At 45.7% G+C, this 11,517-nt stretch overlaps 1 pseudogene; it reads left to right on the forward strand.

The window, feature by feature from the left end:
• Positions 1–3,543: 3,543 nt before the first annotated feature.
• On the forward strand, positions 3,544–6,581 carry LOC144168031 (uncharacterized; annotated as a pseudogene).
• The last annotated feature ends 4,936 nt before the right edge of the window (positions 6,582–11,517 follow it).

Below are 11,517 nucleotides of genomic sequence, written 5' to 3' on the forward strand. Positions count from 1 at the left end.
CCGCTGGTGTGGCTGGTCTCTACAAAAACTCCTATAAGAAATAAAACTAGGAGGGTTGCAGGCTTTTAGTTCAGGCATTTTGTTCCTACTTAAGACCGCATTTGTTTAGTGGTAGCAAATATGATTTCATTTCATACCGAGTGCCTATAGCATGGCAGAAAAAAAAAGGAAGCAGCAGCAGCAACTCGGACAAGCTGTTTTGATACCACAGAAGTGGCAGGCTTCAACCATCTTGCACAAGAACTGAACCGATGGCTGTTTAATAAGTGGATGCCCTCCCCTGGTTTACTTGGCTTCCTTTGCATTCTGGCTGCCTGTTTGTGGAATTTATCTATGCGTATTCTAATTCCTGTGTGGTGGTAGTTTTGTTCCTCACACAACAATATTGTAGTAATGATGTGCACTGTCTGACCTTTTGAATAAAGCCAAGGTGTAGGTTGCATACATAGTAGGGCTGGGCTTTGGTTAAAAGTTTTAATCCGATTAACTGGCTAGCTTTAATCTTAATTAATCAATTAATTGGTAGCATTGGTTTTAAAAGAAAAATGACCAAAAATAATATTTTAATGATATCCATACAATAATAATAATAAAATGCTTCTCCGCCCTATCAGTTTTAATCGCTGTCATCTCTGAGCATACTTGCATTGTTTTCTGTTGTAGTGTCAGGTGGGTTATTTGAGCACAAATATGGTCCTCAACATGCACACAATTTCAATGCGGCACTCCTGTTTTGGTTTGCTCACATGACTTCAACCGATTAAAAAAATAATCGCAACTAAAGCATATATCGGAAAGTTGGTCGATCAATTGCCCACCCTTAATACACAGTCCATCAAAAGCACCACATAACATTCAACGAGCCGCAATTTGTGCATTTTGTAATTTGCACTGGGAACAAAAATTAAAATCTGCCACAATATGCTGCAAACACCTCAAACTCAGGAATGTAAAAGGGATCACCAGCACTTTCCTTTCAGTGGGTGTGTTGATAATAGCTGAATTGTTTTTGAACCACCTTCACCAGTTATAAGGGGACAGTGCATTCCCATTAGGTGAAGCAAAAGTCACTGAATGAAGATATTTACTTGCTTTAAGGGCAATGCATGCAGTTTTTGTCTCTCTTCTAATAAAGCCTTTGCACTTTATTAAGTATAGAAGCCACACCTCTATGCAAGATAGTTTTGATATAGATTCAGTGCTGTTACCTAACTCTGTGCTTGTGATGTCGGCTCAGAAAAAACTTCACTGAAACAAACATTAAAGCCAATGTGTTCCGAGGCCCTGTTTCACCCAACACTGACTCTTTTTTTTTTCAGAATATTCGATTGCAATAAAAAGTTGTGTCCAAACAGCCTCGTATCTTTTCCAATTTCTTTTGTGCATTATACTACTCACTTTTTCTCCATAGATGTTAACTCAGGATGGCTAGTTGGTATCACTTGAAGCTTACAGCCTAATTATTAGGTGAAGCCATGCAGACTTTTAGTGCGTGGTGTTCTGGATCTCTCATGTAACTGACCGATGTGAACTTTTCGGCGACTTCACACGTGTGAAGTGCAAAATTTGGATGAGAGTCAAAGAAGGATGACATGAACAAGTGCTATTTCCAACTAGGATTTATTGGTAAGATACATTCGCATATATACAGTAGAGCACTGCACGGACCGGGCTCAGGCTCGACGCCACGGTCCAGGCTCGGGCTTGAATTCATAGGCCCGGCCGTTAATAGTTCCGACATGAAGTGTAGAAAAGAGCATAAAATTGAATATTCTGAATATACTTTTACGTGCTTCTTGATGTTAGTTGTACACATTGTTTTAAAAACGTGTTTTGCTAGGGCTGATAGTCACTATACTCTAGCTTTAATGACATTTCATGTACTGCATCAAGATTTTATATTTTGGTGTATAGCATATCAAAGATACGGTTACAAGGAATGCCCTAGCGGGGAAGGAATTAAGCCACCCTGTAGCTGTGCACCTATGTCTATGTACGCGTGTTTTAGATGTCGAACCAATCTAAATGCGGCTGCTGTGGCTGGAAATCAAACTCGCATGCTAGAGAAGCGCCACCGCTTAACAACCACTCCAGGGAAAATATTTCAACGCACGCACATAGTCGTGGATTCAAATGGAGAGCAAGAAATTTCATTAATACCAACTTTTGACCGAAACAACCACATGAAGTTGCCAAGAGTCTGGTCATCAAAGGTGATGGTGTCTCCCGTGTAAGAATACGAGCTATTATTACACCCATGTGGCGTGAACTGCAGACGGTGTGAGCTAAACTACGTGTACTTTTAAAATCTTATTTTTTGCGTTACAATTCAGGGCGTGCTTGTACAGACTAGATGCTCTGTCTGATTTCCCGCTACGCAGACACTCGACCAAATATAATAGACAAATTTTCTTCAACGTCTAAGACCAGGCCTGGTCACACACACGCGGGCCCTCCCTAGGCACGCACGAACGCATGCACGCACGCACACACACACACACACACACACACACACACACACACACACACACACACACACACAAAGACCGTGCCCGGGCTGGGCAAGGGCTTGAGATGACGGGGCCAGGCCTGGGATTGAGACGACGGGCCCGGGCCGGGCCTGGGCTTGAAACGGGGCCCGGGCTAGCCTCACTTATGAATGCCCAGGCCCGGGCCCGGGCTCGGCGTTACGGTCCCGGGCTTCACAAAGCGGGCTCGGGTCGGGCTCGGGCCTTAAAATCAGGCCCGTGCAGTGCTCTAATATACAGGCAAAATTTTGACACGAGGCAGAGGAGGATGACAGGAACAAGTGCAACAAAGTATCACTGCTAAAGTACAATCCTGTACATAGAAAAACCATGTGCACATCAGTAAAAAAATGCAAATTCCAGCACACTCAACAGTCATGCACAGGCACATAACATTTGTGACACAGCTCATGCCCTGATATACAAAATATAATTAGAGATCGAAACGTTAGGCAAAATGCCCATTTTTTTTTCCTGGAGTCCCTGTAAAGTTTATTCAACAAATAAGCACAAACTACAGGAATCAAAATTTAATCAACTGTTGATTGTGCCTATAAGGGCTTATTTTTAGATTCGTGCCTATATTGGCTTTTTGTTGCCCTAAAAATGCCTTTTTAGGCTTGCCGAGTCCATTTTACGTAACGTGTTGCCCCAAAACATACCACCAGAGTCCACTCTTTAGAACCTATACCTGCTATCAATGTGCAAAAACATTATGAAAATTTATGACTTAGTGACTCACGTATGTGGATTTCAGTGGACAGAGTATTACATGTGTCCAGATCGAAAAAGTGTGAGGGCCACTCCAACTAGATGCCTTTGGAGAGAAACTTCCTCTCGGAAACAGTGCAAAGGGAGCAGATGCATCGGCAACTTTGGGGGAAGAGATTTCTGAGTCTTAAGAAAGCAGAAGGACCTGAAGGCAGTAATTTGGCAAAGAGTCGGGTATGGCGAGGGGAAAATGTGGTTGGCAAAGTGGTTAGAAACATTCAGGCTGTGTCTTTGCAATCGCCGGATGGAAATATTGAATAGTGACTATGAATATGCTGTAAGACTCGAAGCATCTTCCTGTCCAGTGCTTTACTGCGCTGATTGAGCTAGTGTACGCGTGTGTTCCTGTGTTGAGCATTTGCAGTTTTGACAGCACAATGCACAGTTGAGAAATCAAAGGCAATTGGAGTGACAATAGCATGAGTGCAGGTGACTATTGACATCTCGATGGGGAAGGCTCGCATAAATGACTCGTCCTTCTCTCAGTGGAATGGCTGCTTCTATGGGCAACCCAAAGTGGGCCTCAGAAATATTATTCATGGGTGTAAAACGCCATTGGAAAAGGTGTTTTGGTCAGGGAAGGCTTGCCATAAAAATAAGAGTACAGCGCTATGCCCACTCACAGCTGGATGAACTTCGCTTTGCTCTCATTTATAAAGTTTGTGATGATGCTGAGCTGGGTGTGTTCCTGCACTAAGGAAATAGAGAGACAATAAAATACCATGACACAACGCAAGGTACTAACCGCTATACGATCACGGCAGTCCTGGAGGACTTGAAGCCACTGGCCACAATACCTCGCAGCTGCCAGACATAGCCAACACATCAGAACCATGGACCACCCTATCATTAACGGATCCTAAACCCGATCCCCAACCACAAAACAGGCGGAAATCTACAAAACAACACCAGAAACGGTCTTGCCACCCTAATACATTCAGCATCTACACTGACGCATCTAAAACAGAATCCAGCACAACTTCGGCGTGGCATATACCGGCATTTAACTTCAATAGCATTCATTCCTTGCCACCAGATACCACCATTAAAGGGGCAGAACTAGAAAGTATCATCCTCTCACTTCGTCACATTGTTCATAACATATCATCTTTTTCCATGTACAAACTCATACACATTCACATAGTCGGGAAGCTTTCCTGGAATGTCGCCATCAACTAGCATACAGCCTAAGAGTTAAGAAGATCCAAGAACTCAAGAGCATCCTTCATCAACAGAACATCGACATCACCATCACGTGGGTGCCCGGCCATGCCGGGATCCCCGGAAATGAGGCGGCCCATTTGGCGGCACGTGCATCGTTCACAACCGTACCCCAAGCCAGCTGGACGCCTTCGGACTGCGATTATGACCCTGACGAGCACCGGACCGCCATCAAACAACAACGGAAAGGCTTTCCTCACCTCCCTGGTCAACCACACTCTCATTCCCAAGTCGTATTCTCGCTCTCAACAAGTCCGCCTCAGACAGCTAATGACTGTTACCAACCTTTCCCCTGCAAAACGACAACAGTTTATTCATTCGTCACCTAATCAAGGCACCGCTTGGGGGGGCACGACACCGCTTGGCGCAGAATGGTCACGCCACTCCTGAGATTCCAGATCCTGGCTTGCTGGGTTGCTGATACCTGGCGAATTGGCGGCCACGCTTGGTCACCTCCGGGGGACCTACTCGAGCCGACAGCAACCAATTGGAGCCTCGATCAACGCCCGAACCCTTTACCCGTCACCTGCCCGCCGACACCAGCCCGCGCCAAGAACTTCGCCTGGCAACTCTTCACTTCATCGACGTCACCGGTCACGTGGGACGAGCGCATCATACTTAACCGCCCAATCTTCACCGAACTGCCGGGGCACGGCACCGCTTGGCGCAGAATGGTCACGCCACTCCTGACATTCCAGATCCTGGCTTGCTGGGTTGCTGATACCTGGCGAATTGGCGGCCACGCTTGGTCACCTCCGGGGGACCTACTCTAGCCGACAGCAACCACTTGGAGCCTCGATCAACGCCCGAACCCTTTACCCGTCACCTGCCCGCCGACACCAGCCCGCGCCAAGAACTTCGCCTGGCAACTCTTCACTTCATCGACGTCACCGGTCAAGTGGGACGAGCGCATCATACTTAACCGCCCAATCTTCACCGAACTGCCGGGGCACGGCACCGCTTGGCGCAGAATGGTCACGCCACTCCTGACATTCCAGGTTGGTTACCTTAGCCGTTCTAAACAATACAGTACCAACAACTACTTTCTTATAGCGGTGACGTGCCCCTGCGACTTCAAGTTGCGAAACTTGCTTTGCCTGTGTTATGATGCTTTCACCTTGCAATTGTTATCAGAGTTAATGTTACTGCTGTCCGGCGATGTGGAGCTCAACCCCGGCCCAACCAAAGCTCAGATAGAATCCGTGTCTGCCGCTATCAAGCAGCTCGATGAAACCATCCTAGCCATCCGTGCAGACATTAACCAGCTCAAGGCAGTGCAAACAACCATGAAACAGTCCTTTCAACACTAACAAACCGAATCTCACTTCTAGAATCAGCCCAAACCGAACCATCCCTGAACACCGCACCACATGACGCAGTTAGTATCAAACGTGAAATTGAAACTTTAAAAGCTGCTAATACCGACGCCAATAATCGGCTACGCCGTAACAATCTTCTATTCCTGGGAATTGAAGACTCAGCAAAGGAAACATGGGATGAGTCAGAGCAAAACGTCATGAAATTCTGCACCGACCATCTCGGAATTACGCTTGAAACAAATTCAATTGAGCGCGCTCATCGAATTGGAAAATTTTCAGCTGACAAAAAACGCCCAATTGTAATAAAATTAGCTCACTTCAAAACTAAAGAAAAGATCTTAAGCTGTGGACCTAATCTAAAAGAAACAACCTTCGCCGTGAGAGAGGACTTTGCTGCAGCCACCCGCATTGCGCGTGCGAAGTTGCTAAAGTTCATTCGACCACAAAAGTGCGCATTCAAGCTGAGGGTAGACAAGCTAATCGTCGGTAACAATTCTTATTTCTACGACCCGAAAACTGACAGCGTCAAGGAATTCAGTAACTCGCGCACCAATACGTTGGAAACTAACTCATCAGATATCCCATCAGATGGCAGCACGTGACAGGTTTCTAAGCATTCCACCTCGTGTAACACGCGTCCACGTCCCATAGCATTTGTAGATATGAACATCGCATTTACTAACGCACGAAGCCTAATACCGAAGCGCGACGAACTTCACAGTTTCATAACTGATGCCAGTGCTGACATAGTCGTACTAACCGAAACATGGTTGCATGAAGGTATTAGAGATACGGAGGTGTTTCCTGATATCTCGAATTTCACAATTTTCCGCCGTGACCGCCAAAGCAAGAGAGGCGGTGGTGTGCTTATAGCCATTAGAAATACCTTATCATCCTCACTCGTTCTGATTGACAACAACATAGAATTAATCTGGACATGCATATCTACCGGAGCCCTTACATTCGTTTTTGGCGTCTGCTATAGACCGCCCGATAGCCAGCCAGACTTCTGCGACCTACTCCATCTATCCCTCACTGCAGTAATTAATAAATATCCCAAGGCGCCCATATTCCTCTTCGGAGACTTCAATTATCCATTAATCAGTTGGCCGTTGCTTTCCGTATCGAATGGGCCCTCGTCTAACGAACAAAAATTTTTGAACACTGTACTCGACTTTGATCTTCACCAGACCATAATGTGCCCTACCAGGGGCAACAATACCCTTGACCTTCTACTAACCTCGTGCCCAGAGGACATAAAAACCGTTAATATCCTTCCAGGTATTAGTGACCATAACCTAATTCATATTTGCATAGCCACTCCACTGAAAAAGAAATCACCTACACAGAAGATAATCACGGACTACAAGAGAGGAAATTTTGATGCCCTTAATGCCGACCTAACCAATTTCTTAGATAGCTTTAGGAACACGTACCTACATCGCAGTGTCAACGCTAACTGGGAACTCTTTAAAACAACGATGCTGAACCTTAAAAACAGATACATCCCTACTATTCTTATCAAATCTGATACTAACTGCCAATGGTTTAAAGGGGCACTGACACAAAATTTTGAAGGCGAGATAACTTCGGAGATAGATTGGTGGGAATACATATACATCATCTGCAAAATATCAGCGGTGAATACAGCCTAGAACATATTTAAAATCAATTTTGAAGTGTGCGAAACGCAACCGAGCGGCCAGCAGAGGACCACGCGCAAGTGTAAACAAACAACATCCAAACACGTCACGAGTTTGTGTTTGCCGCTTCCGCACTGCCGGCTCGCCGCTCCAATCGGAGGGCCGGAGGGCGGAGCTTCTGCTCTCGAGAACGAACGACCCGATCGTTGGCGGCGGAGGCGCCGTGATTTCGTCAGCTCATTGGGGCAGCTGGCCGTGACCAAAGTTCTACAGCGGTTCCAGGCACTCTGTTTCTATTACTGTTTATTACCATTGGATGCGGAAACGCGCCGGAGGCACGAAAAGCCCACTGAGCAAGCCGCACGGTCGCTGTGCAGGCGGCGGCCACGGCCGCGAAGTGGCCCACGCCGGCGCAGGTAGCTCGAGTGATAGCTTGTTACCGCTGCACGAAATTGTCCCCAAGTCCCGACCATGGTGGCTTACATGAGAAAGGAGTTAATGATGCCATGGCGGGTTGCATTAAAAATTGTCATCTGCACCGCTTACGAGAGCGGCACTCGAATATCCGCAGCAGTGCTGAGCCGAACACATCTGTAGGCGGACCTGTAGGCAGACCGGCCGGCTGCTCCCGGCGCGCGTCTTGCCACCCACCGTCTCGAGCGTCGCGCGTCGTTCTTTAGCCGCGGTAGCATTTGCACTCGCAGAGCCTGCGTCACATCTACGGTCGCTTTTTAATTAAGCGCCTCACGAGATCAGTACGGGGGGGCATTCGCAGAAACTGCCGTCGATGCGGATTCGACAGTGCTACGGCGGCTCTGCTCTGTAACTGTGATATCCCTCCGACGGTCACGTGGTCAGCTTTGTTCACACAAAATCCACAAAATCCATCGTTTCGCGGCACTCGCTGAAACCGAAACTGCGACTGGCCGCATTGAAAATGCCTCTTATTAAACAACCGTCGCACGCTGAAGCAAATGAGGTTTCTACACGTTATAAGTAGGTCACTAGCTACTTATCGCAACAAAAAAAACAAGATGCAAAATTTTTGTGTCAGTGCCCCTTTAACAAACAACTAAAATTACTCTGTAATCGAAAAAAACGCCTCTACAGAAAGGCTCACCAAAGCCGATGCCCCGCCGCATGGGAACGCTACCGCTCATGCGCTAAACATTATCTAAACGAACTTAAAGCAGCTAAAACCAAATTCTTTTCCAATGACCTCCTATCAGTTCTTCAAAGTAATCCTAACAAATTCTGGCGCATGCTCTCCCCTACACATCGATCTAGTCAAATAGATCTTGTTAACAATCATGGAGACCCAATCGATCCCTCCCACTGTGCTTCTGCTTTAAATAACCACTTTTCGTCCGTATTTTCCGCTGCTAACAACAACGACACCGAATCATTGCCCAATCATTCCTCTGTAACAATGCCAGAAATTGATATGAGCCCTGACGGTATATATAAACTGATCAATGACCTCAAACTTTCATCTTCAGCTGGCTGCGACAAAATAAATAGTAAATTACTAAAGAACACCGCATCAGTGTCAAGCCTAATATTGCACTTGATCTTTACCCAATCACTACAAACAGGAGACGTCCCTGACGACTGGAAGAAGGCTCAGATAATACCAATTTTCAAATCAGGCAATCGCGCTTCGCCAGCCAACTACCGCCCTATTTCCTTAACCAGCATCGCATCCAAACTGCTCGAACACATCATTGCGTCAAGTTTAATGACCCATCTGGAATCCATCAATTTTTTCTATCATCACCAACACGGCTTCCGGAAACTTCTGTCGTGCGAAACGCAACTGGCTGAATTCACGCACGATATACAAAACTTCATGGACGATAACATTCAAACAGATGCCGTATTTTTAGATTTTTCAAAAGCATTCGACCGTGTCCCCCATAACCAATTAATCCTTAAGTTGTATAACCTCGGAATCCCTCTCAACATTATTTCTTGGATCAAGAACTTCTTAAAAAACCGCAAGCAATACACTAGCGCAAATAACTACGACTCTCCTCTCTCTGATGTAACGTCGGGCGTCCCCCAGGGTGCCTGTCTCTCCCCTCTGCTGTTTCTAATTTACATTAATGACTTGCCTACTAACATATCATCGAGGTTAAGACTCTTTGCAGATGACTGCGTTCTATACTCCCCCATCCGTAATCCAGACGACAGCGCTGCTCTTCAAAAAGATCTCCAAATGATTGCAACCTGGTGTAACAAATCACTCATGCCGTTAAACCTAACTAAATGTAAAGCAATGTCGTTCACCCGCAAACGCACCTCACCTCATTACGCCTACTGCATTGATTCAGTTCCGATTAGCTCTACATCTTCATACAAATACCTCGGTTTGCATATGTCATCGTCACTTTCATGGGAAACTCATATACAAACTATCTGTTGCGAAGCCTCCCGCACACTAGGATACTTGCGCCGTAACCTGAAATTAGCCTCACCAGATATTAAAATGTTAGCTTACCAAACTTTTGTGAGGCCGAAACTCGAGTATGCCTGTTCAATTTGGCACCCCTGGCAATCATATCTTACTAACGATCTTGAAAGAATCCAAAACCGCGCCACCCGTTTCATTTGCTCCCAGTGTTCTAACGATATCAGCGTGACCGCACTAAAAGAATCATTGAAGCTGCCATCTCTTGAATCACGTCGCATTGTTTGTCGGTTCAGCCTGATCCACGCTTTCTTCTATCGCCCACAATCACGGCACGCCCTCTTACAACCATCACACAGAACTTCATCCCGCATTAACCACAGCCACCCTATAGCACCAATCAGCGGCCGCACCTCAGCCATGAACAACTCCTTTTTCCCCAATGGAATTACCCTATGGAACAACCTGCCTGGTAACATTGTCACGTGCGGCAACCGCCAAACCTGCCGAAATAAACTTAACAGTCACATATCACAATCTGAGTAAATAGAGCTAACATATGCCCTTGTAGATTACTTTTTGGAGCCATGTATTTTGCGTTTATGTCTATTGCAACACTTTTTGTGCCACTTTGTTTTTCCTTTTTTCTTTTTTTTGTCTGCTGTTTGTGTTCCTGGTTGAGCAGAAATTCGGGCCTTTAAGGTGGAAATAAATGAAATGAAAAATGAAATGAAATGTGTATGCCCTGTGAAATTCCGGACACCACTGAACACATTATTCGGACATGCCCTCAATTTCAAACTGAAAGACAGGTTCTCCTAGACACCCTTCCCGCTAACTTACGACCGAATTCGTTAAATGATCCCCTGCGTCCATCCTACTTACGTAATTTAGCGAAGGCAGTGTGGGACACTCTCCTGCATTTCATATCCCGACCCACTATTTTTCCCTTGCTATTTCCCACCCATACCTGTCGTGAACCTTAACTTATCGCTACCCCTAAGTGGGTCTGATGCACTAGCAAGAGACCCCTGGGTGTTTTTTCTACATTTCAATAAACGTTGAAAAAAAAATACCACGACACTGCAAATGGCTTATCTCTTAATATTCTCGTCCTGTACCGTCATTAGGTGCAATTAGGCCAGGTAGGGCAGTTACAGCTGCAGGAGGTGCATAAAAGAAAGGCTGATCACCACTGGCTGCCTGCGAGGTGCAGTTATCAAAGTTTACATGCCTTCAGCTTCCCACTGATTTACGATTTAAAGTTTGCTCTTTTCACCAGTTAGGCAATGTAGAGAGAGAGAGAGAGAATGCTCTTTAATGTGAACTGGTGAGGTCAGCCCTGCTAGGGACAAGGCTTGCTACACCAGATGGGGGGTGACTACGTTGACGAGTGGTGCATATCAGACATCAGGGTTACAGTAGGAAGAAGACAAACATGAAGCGTTAAAAAAAATGAAAAAAAAGGACAAGAAAAACAAGAGATTGCTGCCAACAGAGTCCGGACAAAAAAAATACAATTGAAAAGAAAATCGTTAATGGAAACGCTCAAACAAAATGAAAAGTAAACGACGGGAAAAAAAGTAACAACACCAACCCAAGAAAAATAAATAGATGAACGCCAT

Source organism: Haemaphysalis longicornis, unplaced genomic scaffold, assembly GCF_048455015.1.
Source record: "Haemaphysalis longicornis isolate Haplotype H1 unplaced genomic scaffold, Haemaphysalis longicornis Haplotype H1 scaffold_2, whole genome shotgun sequence".
Classification (NCBI taxonomy): domain Eukaryota; kingdom Metazoa; phylum Arthropoda; class Arachnida; order Ixodida; family Ixodidae; genus Haemaphysalis; species Haemaphysalis longicornis.